The sequence below is a fragment of the Cetorhinus maximus genome, chromosome 1 (assembly GCF_964194155.1).
Source record: "Cetorhinus maximus chromosome 1, sCetMax3.hap1.1, whole genome shotgun sequence".
NCBI classification, from domain to species: Eukaryota; Metazoa; Chordata; class Chondrichthyes; order Lamniformes; family Cetorhinidae; genus Cetorhinus; species Cetorhinus maximus.
In genome coordinates this window covers 14,902,617-14,917,523 of record NC_135879.1, presented here as the reverse complement: position 1 = coordinate 14,917,523, position 14,907 = coordinate 14,902,617, and the positions used below count along the sequence as shown (strand labels likewise).

Genomic DNA, 14,907 nt, shown 5'->3' with positions numbered 1-14,907 from the left:
ACAACGCACTGCATAATAAGTGACAGATGTGACCAAACAGATTTCTCAACATTTCTCAGATTTCTCTGTTTTCTCAACAACCCATGCACACGTCAGTAACACTATGAGTCAACTAATCTCATTGAATTTCCGCCCCTCTCACAAGGGATTCCAGTCTTCACCTTCAAAGACCTCACCTTGGAATTCTCTCCAAATGTCACTCCAACTTGGATAGCTTCAACAACAGCCCGCTTCGCAGGGTTTCAATCTTGTCTCCCAAGATTCTGTTCCCCTGGATTCCCGAGTATAGACTCAAGCACCAACTCACAGGCGCAATTCCAGATCTTTGTCTGTGCCGAGCAGCATGCTACTGCTCCAAAGGTGTACCTCTGCCCCCAATGGCCCACAGCACAGAGTCACCAATCTTCAGCTGCCTTAACGCCTGCTCCTCACAGCCCTTTTCCTGTTTGGAGCTAGTTTCTTTGCTCCTCTCTTTTTCCTTAACTGGGACCTGTTTCTGTCCCAATCTCTGTCACATACCTGGGACTTCCTTTCTGGGACCCCTGCCTGTCCCCTTTCCCCTTTTTGGGACCTCCTACTGTCCCTTCTCCCTGTCCCCTGCCTGGGACACTAGTCTTCCATGGCGCTCTGCTCCTGGTCCTGGTCACCTGACCTGGGTTTTCATGCCTTTCTTTCTTTTACTTTATTCTTTTTATTTTCTCTTATTATGCCTGTCCTGGGCCCGAAGGACGTAATGGTGCAGATCTGCTGAATTGTGCATGTGCAGCCCACTCCCGGTCTGCGCACACGTGGGAAGTCCAAGGTTTGTTGGGACTCAGAGTTCCCAACCTCCACGCTCAACATTAAGGTAAGTTTGGGTTTCATAACTTCACCTTTTTCCATGTCCTCCTGTCAGTTACCCATTCCTCTTCCAATCCCACTGCGTTTACCACCTCACCTTTCCATCTGGTCTTAGGGCTTCCTTTTCTCCTTCTTCCTTCTCCTGGAAGCCCCATCTCCATTATTCACCTCACCACATTTCCTCTCTCTCCTCAACAGATTACCATACAATTTCAATCTCTTCTCGGGGACTTTCTTTGACACTCCCACAATCTTCACTGATCCCTTGATGTGCTGGTTCCTGATTTTCTCCTTTCTTGTTGCTCCACATGTCCATCTCAGCATCCACATCTCAATAATGTCCAGCTGTTGATCCTCCCTTGTTGATGTTGACTAAGTTTCCGCACTATATATAACAAGGCTGGTCTCACAACTGCCTTGTGGATTCTTCCTTTCACTACTGCAGCCTCAACTATTCACCATATTCATCAATGAGTTGGATAACACAATACCGAGCCATATATCCACAATTTCTGTTGACACAAAGATTGGTGGTATAGTAAGCGGACAAGAACAAAAAATTACAAAGATGCATTGATAAATTAAATGTGTGGGTGAAACTGTGGCAGGTAGATTTCAATACAGGTAAATGTGAGTTCATCCATTTTGGACCAAAAAAAAGGATAGATCCAAGTATTATTTAAATGGTGACAAGCTAGCAACAGTGGGAGAGACTTAGGGGTCAATGTGCACAGATCACTAAAATGTAGTAGTCAGGAACAATAAAAATCAAAAAGGCTAATGGAATGTTAGTCTTTATAAATAGAGATCTTGAATCTAAAGTTGGGTACATTTTCTACAGCTATCCAAAGCTCTGGTTAGACCACCTCTCGAGTACTGTGTACAGTTCTGAGCAACGCGCCTTAGAAAATTTATATTGGCCTTGGAAGGAGTGCAATGTAGAATCATCAGAATGTTTCCAGTGCTCCATATGCAAAGAGTTTACAGAAATTAAGTTAGTATCCCTTGGGCTGTAAAAGGTTAAGGGGTGATTTGATTGAGGTTTTAAGGTTGTTGAAAATAATTGATGGGGTGCCATCATTTTAGCTGATAAGGGAGTCTAACTCTAAGACAAAGAACCATATATCCTTAAAATCAGACCCAGGTCAGCCAGGAGTAAAGTTAGGAAATACTTCTTCATGCAAAGGGTGGCAGAAATGTGGAACTTTGATGAAAAGCAGTGGACACTGGCTCAATTCATAATTTTAAACCTGAGGTCGGTAGATTTTTGCTAAGCAATGGTATTAAGGTTTATTGAGTTAGGGCAGGTTGATGGAATCAAGATGCAGATCAGTCATAACCTCATTGAATGGAAAGCTGAGATACAGAATGGTTTATTCCTGTCCCTATGTTCCTGTATTTTGGAGCTAAGGAAGCAATTACAGTTTTAAAGTAAAATCGTGCAATATCTGTTTAATGAGATGCCTGCACAAATGAGTGGAGATTTTCTTTCATATGCCGCGTGTGGTTTTGGCAGTCCTTGCTTACAGGAAGTGCCTTTGGACTTTTCAACTGTATTAAGGGCACCATATCATGAAAGTTGTAGTTGTGTCAATGCAGGAGCTGTCCTCAAAATGCCGCAAACATAACCCTCCGGCTCCTGACAGCGTTTCACTTTCTTCCATAACACTCAGGGTTGCAATGTTTCTGGTTCTCTGCTATACTTTCCATGGCGTTCCCCAGTTCCCAGTCTGTATCCTCAGAGGGCGCTTTAAAATGATATGCAAGGAGCAGGTTATTGGTGTGTTTGATTGGACAGAAATGAGTGATGCATGAAATATTAATTGCCACTGTTGCTAGGTAACACCATAAAATGAAATCAACTCATTGATCTTGAGCAAGTATGTTGACCACAACATCATCAGTCATAATTTTAATGAACCAATCTTCTTGCTAATTGAATGATACAGCAATAGTTTCAAAGCTGCCCAGATACACAATCTGTTACTTGTTAGTATCATCATATGAATGTTTGCTGAAGAGGAAACCCATTATATTATTCCTGGATTCAGTTAAGACAGTGCTGGAAAAGTTGGACCTCCCCACTGATTATCCTCTCAGACCTTCCTGCCTTGTTGGTCCTCTGCAATTAAGGCCTTGATCCAAACTGTGTTGAAAGTTCTGCAAGATGCCCCACTCATGACACAGATACAAGAGCTGTTTTATTTGCCCCTCTGCATTCCGACCAAGGTTTGTAATCAACATCAGCTTTTCCCACTCATGGAATAGTCTTTCAGACCTGCAATTCTGTTCCTTGACTGTGGATGTTCAAATACAGAGTTAGTTTTCATCTAAAGGGTTGCTGCAGTTTCCCTTGGGCTGTGGGGAAGTTCTGGTTTTGCCTCTTGACAACCTTACACAAACTATTATTTTAAAGAATGCTTTCCAATTCCTCTTTTTCCCTTCCTCCCATGTGCCGGATACCATTTTTTGGTAGACTCTGGTCTCCTTATAAAGGATACACAACAGAGCAACCAGATTGTTTGAGGAGATGAAGATATTGAATTATGAGGAGCGATTACCATAGATGTCGGCGTGTAAGTCAACCTTTGAAGCCTCAAGAAATCCATCCAAAGACAGGGGCTGATAACGTTGAGCATAAAAGTGAAATGCTGGCGTTGGTGTGGGTGGTTGACGTATTGAAATGTCATCATCATCCAATGCAAAGTGTGGATATGTCTTAAACCCCTGCGCACCTTTGAAAAACAGCCCATATTGCCTGCTTGATCCTATATGCCCAGTTGTAAGGTACCAGTAAGTTAAAGATGCATCTGTGGGGAGAAAAATGCAAGTATAGTCTGTCATGGCTGAAAAGAGGGTTGACATATACACCGGGTATATGCAAAAACATGATTTTGGGGGCCGAAGAAATGGGGTCGGCTTATACGCCAGGTCGGTTTATATGCCTCGTTTTATGGCGTGTAAATTGGGCATGTCCTCTTTGGAAAAGAGATGACTGAGAGATGTTGATCACTGTTTTTAGGATTCTAAAGGGACGAGCCAATGCAAAGCATGCCGAGTGGTTTTGCCTTTCCCAGAACAGAAAAAGCAGAGGACACAGAGAGCTAAGTTCAAAACTGATCTGTGTGAACATGATTTCAGTGAGTGAGTGCTCAATTTTTGGGTACAGACTGTCTCAGGAGTTGCAAGCTGATAATATTGATTTATTCGAATGTAAATAAGATATATTTGGTTCAGAAAACAATATTGTGAGATACAGTATACTTGGGGCGAAAGGGATCAAAGGGTATGGGGAGAAAGCGGGAGCAGGCTATTGAGTTGGATGATCAACCATGATCATGATGAATGGCGGAGCAGGCTCGAAGGGCCGAATGGCCTACTCCTGCTCCTATTTTCTATGTTTCTATAAGTAATTTGAGACATGAAATGAAGTAAGTTTAGCATGCTTTGGAGGAAAAGGTGACTTGGAGCTTCTGGGGCTGGGTTTAATGGGGTGCTGCAGGCCCCTGGTGAGAGAGTAGGTGGTGAGCCCACCCCTACTCCAGTGACTCACTCTGCTCGGAAGAGCATGAATTATCTTGAGGTGAGACTTCTGCCCCCACCTGGGCAGGAAGGTCCCTCCTCTGAGAGCTGCCAGCCAATCAAATGGCCAGTCCCAGCAGCGCCACCAGGAGCAGTGGCCACTATTGTGACTGCAGCAGTCCCCAACACCGAGGACCCAGAGCAGCAATGAAAGTTAAGTGAGTTGCGGGGGATATTGCCCGAGCCAGGGTAGAAGGCCCTGGCAAGAGGGGTGGGGGGGAACCCTGGTAGTCAGACCAGGGAGGGCAGGAGAACCAGGAGTGAGAAAAACCTGTTGGCGGCTCTCTGATGTGCCCAGGCGAGAAAGCTGGTCAGGCTGGACACTTGTGGCGGGATTTTCCTCACATGCCTGTCGCCATGATCTTCTGGCCCTGTCGCGGGTCAGTGGACTTCTGGCTGGGGCGCTGCCTCGCCCGCGGTGGGTCCCACCTGCAATGGGAGCGGAGGATCCCGGCCTTGGGGGCGGGATTTCCCAGCCTTGCCTGACGCTGGGATCGTCTGGCCCTGCCGCAAGTCAATGGGCTTTTGGCCGGGCTGCCGCATCGCCCACAGCGGGTCCCATAGTGACGGGGCTGGAAAATCCTGGCCTTGAGATGGGCCTTTCCAGACATTGGTGGCAGAGAGACTCTTAATTGGGCATTAATTGGCACTTCAAGGCCTCGATTGGTCCACGGGTAGGCTTTGCCTGCCCCACCACTGGTAAAATTGCGATGGGGGCAGGGATGATGGGTAGGTGGCGGGAACAGCACTCAACTGTGTAGCTCGGTGCTACCCCAATATTCACTACCACCAATGTGCAAACACAATAAAAAAAGATGGCTTATCCACTGCTGTTGGCTTCACCTACTTTTTTTTTTAAATTGTGCAAACTATTTCCTTTTTAAAAAAGTAGATAAGGTTATTTGGAGAGCCATCCTCTTCCCCTTTTGTGGTGATCAGTGAATAAACTCTGCAATATAACAATGACTGAGAGGGATGTGCGGTTGGCGATGTTTATTCCATGAAGCCTGGTGCCCATGAGTTGAGACTGATGCAGTTAAAAATAACCCTACTCTTTTAGGAGGTTTAAAAGTTGCTGTTGCTTATGTTAAAATGCAGTCATTTAGTATAAGTTGGGTGGTTGATTAACCAGCTTCTGGAACTGTAGAAGCATATGCCATTGAATAAATGAATATAATTATATCTGGGCTTATGTCATTAATTATGTCATTGCTGTAATGATCCAATGGTTTATGATCTTTAATGGCTTTTGATGTTATAAGATACCGACTTTTCCATTCACTGCCATCTTTTACCAATCTAAGAACACGGCCTGAATTTTGCGCTCGTCGTGCGCAAGTGATCAGCGGGCCCGGAAGCGGACCTGACATGCGTTTCTTGCCACAATTGCAACTGACACGCGATTTCACGCTGGCCATTAACTGGCAGCTAGCGTGAAACGTGCGCTGAGAGAGGCTCAGCGCTGCCGGGGAGGGGCGGGAGAAGGATGGGTGGTGAGACAAGTGAGGGTGCGGGCGGGCTTTTTACAACGAGCTCCCCGAAGGCTGACAACTGCTGTGGAGCTGCCTCAGGGAGCTGCAGTATTGTTCAAAGGATACTTGCACACAAAAAAAATTGCCACAAACTGCCTCTAATGAAATGACAAAAAACTGACAGCAGTCCTCCTAACTCCTCTTACCTTCAAACACGTTCTGGGCATTTTATCCTGCCCTGGATTGAGAATGATGCAAAAACATGAAGGCCGCCTGGCCAATTGGCCTGTGCGCCAAGTGTAAAAGCGCACGGGCCACTAAAAATCCCGGTCGATTGGGGCTTTAATTGGCTTAACTGGAACTTTGATTTTCGCACTTCCGACCCCCACACAGGCCTGCCGACCATCACGGGTGTGGGGCGACGTCAGGATGTCCGCCCCGTTTCCTCGCGCAATTTCACACTAGCTCGGGTCAGCCGCACGTCCGATCGCAGCACATAAAATTCTGGCCCACATTTTTTCCGTAGGCAATGCAGTTTGTATTGAAATGCCTCCGTTCATGAATCCTCTTGTAAACAATAGTGGCAGTTCTGGTACTGGTAATGTGAATTGCAGTTCTCCCTGACCTGTGATAGATTGTAACAGTGTGAGCTGCCCAACATTAGCTGCGACATAGAAAGGCAATTTCCTCGGCATTTATAGACTTAGTGTGCGAGAGAGACCATGAATTATGTTTTACTGCCTTTTCTCCTCATTAATATACCGGCATCTTTTTGTAAAAATCAAAATCTATTACTTGCCAAGAATCATTCTGTGCATAGCTTATATCTTACTCCAGAAAGAAATGCATCTTGCAAAGTGACAGCCGGAGGATGTATGCACAAGCATTTGTTCAGATGCCCACTTTGGCCTGCCCATACATGCATGTTGGCATGTATACAAGCACATGAGTATGTACAGAGACACACTATCAGCAGTACTGCTAGCCAGTTATCAGGGGCAGGAATGCCAGGTGAATCAGGCCAATCCTTGCACCCAGTTTTGCTGCCCTGGCTGAGAATGGTAACTCAGCCACAGGCCTGTGAGTGAACCCAGGACGTTTCTGATCTGTATGGCTCAGGTAGCCACCGTGTGCTAACCTGCAGCTCCATAGGCTCTGGTTCCCCCTCTCTGGTACCTCACGCATCTGGCTATCCTTCACGAGTGGACCCACATAATGAGTTGGCCATTGGGTCATCCAAGCCCAGCCTAGTCCTGTCCACACCTGATGCATACACTTTTCAGCCAGGGTCACTGGTTGCCTCCTTTGTGGATCAGCTGGCAATTGCGAACATCACAATTTTCCTGCAAATTTGTGGATTCTACCAGTGCTCAAACGAGCACGCTGAATGAAAGGGAGTACCGCAGGGCAGGTCCACCCCGCTTCCGATTTAACTGAGAAAATATTGTTTTGTGAATATACAATTCCCTCCAAGTTGGTGATCCTCTTGTGATTCTCATAATGAAGTGAACCACACTGTTGCTTGCAATGTAGGAAGTACTGTAATAGTAAGATTTTGTTTCCGGTCAGTGCTGGAGTTGGAAACGGCTGTATTGACACCCAGCTCTCTCACACCAGTACAGACACCTTGGGTGGAATCGTCCCAGGTTTGCGCTAAGTGTGGCAGCACGGCCGCAGTGGCGGCTTTTCACATCGTATCGTCCCAAACCCGGCGCATTAGTTGTGCATTCCCGGGAAACACGCCGTTTTCCATGGCAGGAGGGCTCTCATAGCCTGCCATGCCATCATATTGCCACTTCATCAAGCTGGGCACCATAGTTAAAGTGCAGCCGCGCACACACCTCTCAGTGTTTCCAGCCCATGACTGCTGCAAGAAGACATGGCCCTGAAAGGCAAAAAGACTGCAGCCCCCAGGTTCAATGACGCATCCCTCAAGCGCCTTCTGGACACAGTGGAGGCTCGCCATGATGTCCTCTACCCCCATTGGCTCCAGGATGGGCAGCAACCTCACCAATCCAGCTTGGGAGGCGGTGGCAGTGGTGGTCAGAGCCAACGCCCTTCAAAAGAGGACAGCTACCCTGTGCCGCAAGAGGATGAATGATCTCCTCTGTTCCGCCAGGATAAGTCACCCTTCTCATCACTCTCAACTCGCATACTCACAAACCCATCACACATCCACAGGGCCCTCACTCACTGCCAGTTCAAGGGACATAACCATTCACTCTCTCAGACACGCCTTCATTGTCCTCATCCTGTCCATGGGACCACTCAACACCCACACATGCCAGGCATATTTATTGTCTGGCCCGGCAGGCATCCTCCTTACACTCTCTCCATCTCTATTCATGCAGGACAAGCTGGCACACAACAAGAGGGAGAGTTCGCAGACTGGTGGAGGAATGCCTGAAACCAAGGTCCTCACAGACATTGAAAACAGAGCCATCCAGCTGGCCGGCGAGGATCTGGACCATTCCTGTGCTGACAGTGAGGTCAACGCTGCTCTACCAAGTGAGGATCCAGCAGTGCAACATCCAACAGACAACCATGCTGTGAGTGATGTGTCCTGTTTCACAGGCCACTGCCATGCACTAATCATCTCTCCTTGCTTTTGCAGGCACATGTGGGAAACTGCCAAGAGAGTCCACGACCCAGGGCCTTCAATCAAGCCCCAAAGGAAGTTCAGAAGAGGAATCCGCTGAAACCCTCCCTGAAAACCCATCACAGCGTCACCCACACCCTCCACCAGCGCAGAGACACCTGGGTGGGACCTAGCTTTAGAGTAGCCTTGGGATCACAACCTGGTGAGCATATTGCTTTTCTGATCCACAGAAGGCGGCGGCAGTGACTTCCCAGAGGACTGCTAGAGGCCAGAAATCTGCTGAGTCCGAGTCAGACGATGAGCCTCCAGACTCAGTCGTGTCACAGTTGCTGGAGCTGCAAAGGCAAGCTCGAGAACATCAGGAAAGGATGTCCATTGCACTCCTCAGATTTCAAGGCACGATGGAGGATTCCGTCCCCCTTCAGACTGAGGTGATAGCGCCGGCATGGCAACACTGGTAGGAAGGCGGTTGCCATGGAGACCTTGGTCCAGGACATCACTTCTACACTGCTGCGCTAGCTGAACTCCATCACTGCCGCCATAGTTGGCCTCCAACAGTATGTAAACTAGAGAGGTGCAGGGCAGCCCGATATCACTCCAGCTACCCCTTCTACTCAAGGAGTCCACCAGGGGCCCTTGGGTACCCATAGGCAGGACGATCAGCAGGTGTACCCCCGGGGCCATCCATCCAAAACCCCACCTTCCTCCGCCCCACTCCACCTGACCAATTGACGGCAGCTTTGCCCACTGGACTGCATGCTGTGCTCTCAGCTCAGGCACAGGCATTCTCCCAACCTGCAATGCAAGGCTGCACTGTTAGCTTGAACCATGGACGGCATTAGTCCAAACCTGGATGATGACATTGCCAGAGGCTGTGAGCGCTTCCACTAGTGACTGCTCCAGGGCAAGCTTTAGCAAGGAGATTGTACAATGTGCCCAGTCGTCCAACTGTTCTGCAGTCCACTAAAGTGCTTATTAGTTTGCAATCTGTGCCTGAGGGGCGAAAAGATTTGGTGCACTTGGTGCACTTTGATGCCTCTGCATTGCTTGAGTGGACAAAGAAGCTAGGGGCCCAATTCCAATTGTATCAATGTGGCTGCACCTGAACTGTCTCAGCCGCAGAGGAATGATCACTTTCTACAAGGTGTTCCTAATGTGTGGCCGCTTCCCTCGCCCACCACCCCCCCGACCCCGTACAGGCTCGTGGGCTACCTTCAACCACAGGGCAGCCCTCGCCCATTCCAGCCACCCCACCCCAAAGCCGCCTCAGCCGCAGGGCAGCCTTTGTCCCTCCCCCAGCAACGTACCTCAACCCTGAAGTCCAACAGGCGTCCCTCGCAACCACTCCACAACGTTACTGTGTACCCATCTCAAAGTTCCCCTCAAATTGCAGCCCGCCAAGTGCACGCCTCTTATATGCTGTTGTGAAACATGTCCAAGAGAAATCACACCGATGTGGGCGGACAATCCAGCCGGGGGGAGGGATGATTCCGGTGGGCTGGCCTTATAATGATATGCAGATGTATTTCAATGAGGTTCCTGATATCTGATGGCAGGAAACTCGCCCGCCATCAACGGGCTGAATGGACATTCGCAAACTGGCTTCACAATGTCATGAAACTGATTTTTGGCCTTCTTGCCCTATTGTCTGCTCACGCCACTAAACACGCCCAACGCCAGTGGGCAAGGATGATTCCGCCCTGTAGCCCTTTGGGAATGGGTGTGACAATCTGAGTGTGATACTATGACAGCAACAAATATTTCTGATAACTTTTGTACATTCAAGTGCATGTTCGATTAGATACTCGGCTAAGGTTCACAAAGTAGACTGATGTGAACTTCACCCGGATTGTTCACTAGGATCCCTAAGCAATGTCTTTAGTATGAGATGACAGTATTGTGATGAGCAACTATAATGTGTAAGCATTCACAAATTTGACTACTGAGAAAGATCAACAGTACCTGTATAATTTTTGGGCTATCGTTTAACCTTAAAGGTTCTATGTAAATGCAAATTTTTGTTGATACCTTACCACTTAGATGATACAATAATAGACGAAAGGTAAGGCTAGGGGGAGCAATTTCTTGAGAAGCAGGGCAACTGGGTACAGAGGGGAGAATTACCATCAGTCGGATCAGTCCCTGTGCCTCTTTACCCTTCACAAAGCTTTTATTGGTGTTAGACTCTTCATCCAGCAACTCGACCAAGAAATGCCCAAACCTGTAACTGTTTCTATAAATGAGTTGGACATTACAGCCTCTGGACTCAACTTGCAGAGCCACCTGGGGTCTTTAAGCCACAGCCATTAGTGTTAGGTACTCTTAGCTACAATCAATCTTTTTAAATGCTGCATTCCCCAGACTCGGCCTTCATTAGAGAAGGGATGGGGGGGTGGGGAAGGAGGGGTGTGCGTGGAACTGATCATAACTGGGTAGAGTTTGGATTCAAGACAATGGGGAAAGGGAGTTATGCTTACTTCTACAGGCATTGCTCAGACATGACATCATCTTTAAGCAGCTCCCAGATGGGCAATGTGGCACCACATTTTATGTTTGTTTTGGAAGGAAAGAAATTAAGTATCTTAAGGGGAAAGGTTTATAAATGGATATGTTTTTAATGTGATTTACATTTTCTTTTGTGTATGGAGTTAGGGCCAGGGACTGGTTTGAATTTTCCATCTCTCTCTTGCCCCCACTTTCCCTTTTCTCTCCTCCTTTCTCTCTCCTCCTGTCCACCTCTCTTTTTCTCTCTGCCATTCCCTCATTGCCTATTTTTTAGTGCATTATAAGAAGTGGGAGGACATTATTTGTACAGAGGTTGACACATCAATGCAGAGGGAGTGCTGCACTGTCAACGATTCTGCCTTTCGGATGAGATGTTAAACAAGGCCCCATCTGACCTCTCAGGTGGATGTAAGAGATCCCATGACACTATTGAAAATGAGTGGGGGAGATCTCACCAGCTTTCTGGCCAACATTTATCCCTGAACCAACTTCAGTAAGACAGATAATCTAGCTATGATTACAATGTTGCTTGTGGGAGCTCCCTGTGCCAAATTGGCTGCTTCAGTTCTTACACTAGCTAAAACAGTAACTACACTTCAAAAGTACTTCATTGACTGAAGCACTTTGGGACATCATGAGTTCATGAAAGGCATAAATACATTTTTCCTTCTTTCTTTTCCATGACGGATATCACATTTAACAGTTCAGCCTTCAGAAGAACCTAACTTGATGTTCCTATATTGAAATAGAATCAGCAGGTATTTTAGCACAGAAACTGGCCATTCAGTCTACACTGCAGACACCCAGGTTTGTTTTCCTGTTTTTACATGCTGCTCCTTCCTTCCTTCACTGTACAAAGCAAATAAGCAAACCTTGGTTTGGGTTCAACAACTGCTAAACTAGAGGCAAAGACTGCATTTATTTCAGTTGACTGATGAAAATAACTCACACTTGCTTGACGCCTCTTAAGCAGCTAAAATGCTTAATTCAACAGCTCCTGCCATGCGATGTACAAAATGTCCAAAGGCAGATAAATAACCACGGGAAAGAGCCATTGGCGAGGGTTTGGAGTGTTAGCTGAAGGCAAGCCAAAAATCTGGATTTTGACAAGATTCTTTTAAAGGAGGACAGAACTTGAGAGAGCTGGGGGGTTTTAGGAAAGGAGTTCTAGAGAGTAGGGTTGAGCTGACTGATGGCTCTATTATGACTGGTGGACTGAAGAGAAATGGCAAGCACACTAGGTCAGAGTTGGACGACCAAAAGTTATGGGAAGGCATGTAAGTCATGGAGGAGGTTGCAGAGCTGGGGAGGAATAAGATTATGGAGAGATTTAAAGATGAGGACAAAGACAAGGATAGGCAACCATTAGTGGGGGGAGATAGGATACAGGCAACACTGTTTTGGTAAAAATGTAATGTGCAGAGGATGGAAAATAGCAGAACAAATAGAGATTATTGGGCATAATCAAGTTAGGCATTGATGGAAGTGTTGGTGAGGAATTTTGTGACAGATTTAGAAGTGTAGTCTTGCTGATGGAAAGGATGTGAGCTTTTGCATGGAATTGTACAGAATTTACAGCACAGAAGCACACCATTCAGCTGCTCGGATCTGTGCTGCCATTTATGCTCCATGTGAGTTTCCTCCCAATTCTGCTTCATCTAACTGTATTGGCATATCACTGAAACTCAGCTCAGAGTTGAACAGGATGGGTTGCACGCATTTCAACTTGAGCTGGTGGCCAAGCTGCAGAATGGCAAGGGAGAAAAACTTATGGCAGGCACAGAAAAAAAAAAGTGGACTCAAGTCTTTCCATTGCTCAGTTCGATGAAGACTAGATATTGGACAGGAAATCTGCCAGAATGGGGTGACAATGGGGTTAAGTGTAGTGCTGGAAAGGGAGAGCTGCATTACTCTCACCAGAGTATGAAAGAGAAAAAAACATCCAAATAATTGTGAGTTTCATAAGGCAGGAATGGGTGATGGATTTCCAATCTAGCAGCCTCTCATTGACGCTGAGCTCAAAACAATTTTATTTCTCTTTCACATTAGTACCAACTCCATTCCCTTTCTTCCCTATTGAATCATGAATCTGTCATCTTATTTATGAATGCTTTGACCAAGATTGTGTATGCCGATCACAGTAGTTGCACTAGAGTGCCTGGCAGTAGAATAACTGACAACTTGGGTATGCATCTGCATTATTAATAATCAATGCAAAACAATTCAGCCTTCAGGCATTTTCCTCTGCCATTATATCCTGAGTTTGGTTTAAATATATAATGTCTCTCTCTGTGTATAATATACATGGAGCCAGTCTGTACAGAATTGAGTTTGCACAAAACACATGTCTTTCACAGTGCTATGTAAATAATAAGATATTTATTTATCAGTGAGCCTGAAAATATGTATTTTTAAGCATAAAGGCTACCTTTACATTCCTATATCTTATATCTATTGAACTCCAGTGCTACTTGAATCACTTGTGCCTGACAGTCATGGTCATTTGGGTCATTATGTTTAATTAAAATTTACTTTTATTCGATTTTGGTATTGTTCAGTGCTTTTAATTCACAATAGTTTCATTGGATTTAGAAACAAAAGTTATTTTTCTGGAGAGGCTTACGGAGTTGAATTATCTCTTGTTGAGCGCCAATTAATAAAGTTCCCTTTCACACTCGTGCCAGGACATCATCAACTTGTTTTCTTTAACTACAAAAGTATTAACCAATTCAATGTTAGAGAAAATTAAACCCTTTTAGCTGCTTATTTCGTAGCCTTTCAAATTCATCGTCTAATTAAAAATTATGTGGAAAATTCACATCTGCGGAGGGGTGCAGTAGACCAGTAGTTAATGTATTGGACTAACATTGTCCCACCCTGTGCATCTACTGCCCTTGTCCTTCTAGGTGCTAGAGGTCATGGGTTTGGAAGGTGCTGTCAGAGGAGCCTTGGTGAGTTGCTGCAGTGCATCTTGTAGATGGTACTCACTGCTGTTACTGTGCATCAGTGGTGGAGGGAGTGAATGTTGGAGGTACTGGATGGGGTGTCAATTAAGCAGGCTACTTTGTTCTGGATGGTGTCAAGCTTCTTGAGTGTTGTTGGAACCGCAGTCATCCAGGCAGTGGAGAGTATTCCATCACACTCCTGACTTGTGCCTTGTAGATGGTGGACAGGCTTTGGGGAATCAGGAGCTTAGTTACTCTCTGCAGAATTCTCAGCCTCTGACCTGCTCTTGTAGCCACAGTATATTTGTGGCTGATCTTGTTCAGTTTCTGGGAAATGCTAATCCCTCAGGATGTTGATAGTGAGGGATTTAGTGATGGTTGTGCCATTGAATGTCAAGGAGAGATGATTACATTCTCTCTTCTGGGGATAGTCATTGCCTGCCACTTGTGTGGTGCAAATCTTACTTGCCACTTATCAGCCCAAGCCTGTAAGTTGTCCAGGCCTTGCTGCATATGGACACAGACTGCTTCAGCATCAGAGGAGTCACGAATGGTGCTGAACATCATCAACAAACATCTCCACTTCTGATCTTATGATGGAGGGAAGGTCATTGAAGTAGCTGAAGATAGTTGGGTCTAGTGTACCACCCTTAGGAACTCCTGCAGTGATGTCCTGGGACTGAAATGATTGACCCCCAACATCCACAACCATCTTCCTTTATGCTAAGTATGACTCCAACCAGTGGGGAGCTTTCCCCCTGGCTTCCATTGGCTCCAGTTTTGCTAGGGCTCCTTGATGCCACACATGGTCAAATGCAGCTTGGATGTCAATGGCAGTCGCTCTCACCTCACCTCTTGAGTTCATATTGTTTGGACTAGGGCTGTAATGATGTCAGGAGCTGAGTGGCCCTGGCGGAACCTAAACTGAGCAACAGTAAGCAGGTTGTTCCTGATTAAGTGCTGC

At 46.3% G+C, this 14,907-nt stretch overlaps 1 long non-coding RNA gene across 1 annotated transcript in view; it reads right to left on the bottom strand.

Moving 5' to 3' along the window:
- Positions 1 to 2,466: 2,466 nt before the first annotated feature.
- Positions 2,467 to 14,907, bottom strand: part of LOC144681042 (uncharacterized) — a 49,424-nt gene continuing 36,983 nt past the window's right edge. Inside the window, exon 3 of the long non-coding RNA XR_013576675.1 lies at positions 2,467 to 2,588. This is a non-coding gene — a long non-coding RNA (uncharacterized LOC144681042). The remainder of the gene's footprint in view (positions 2,589 to 14,907) is intronic.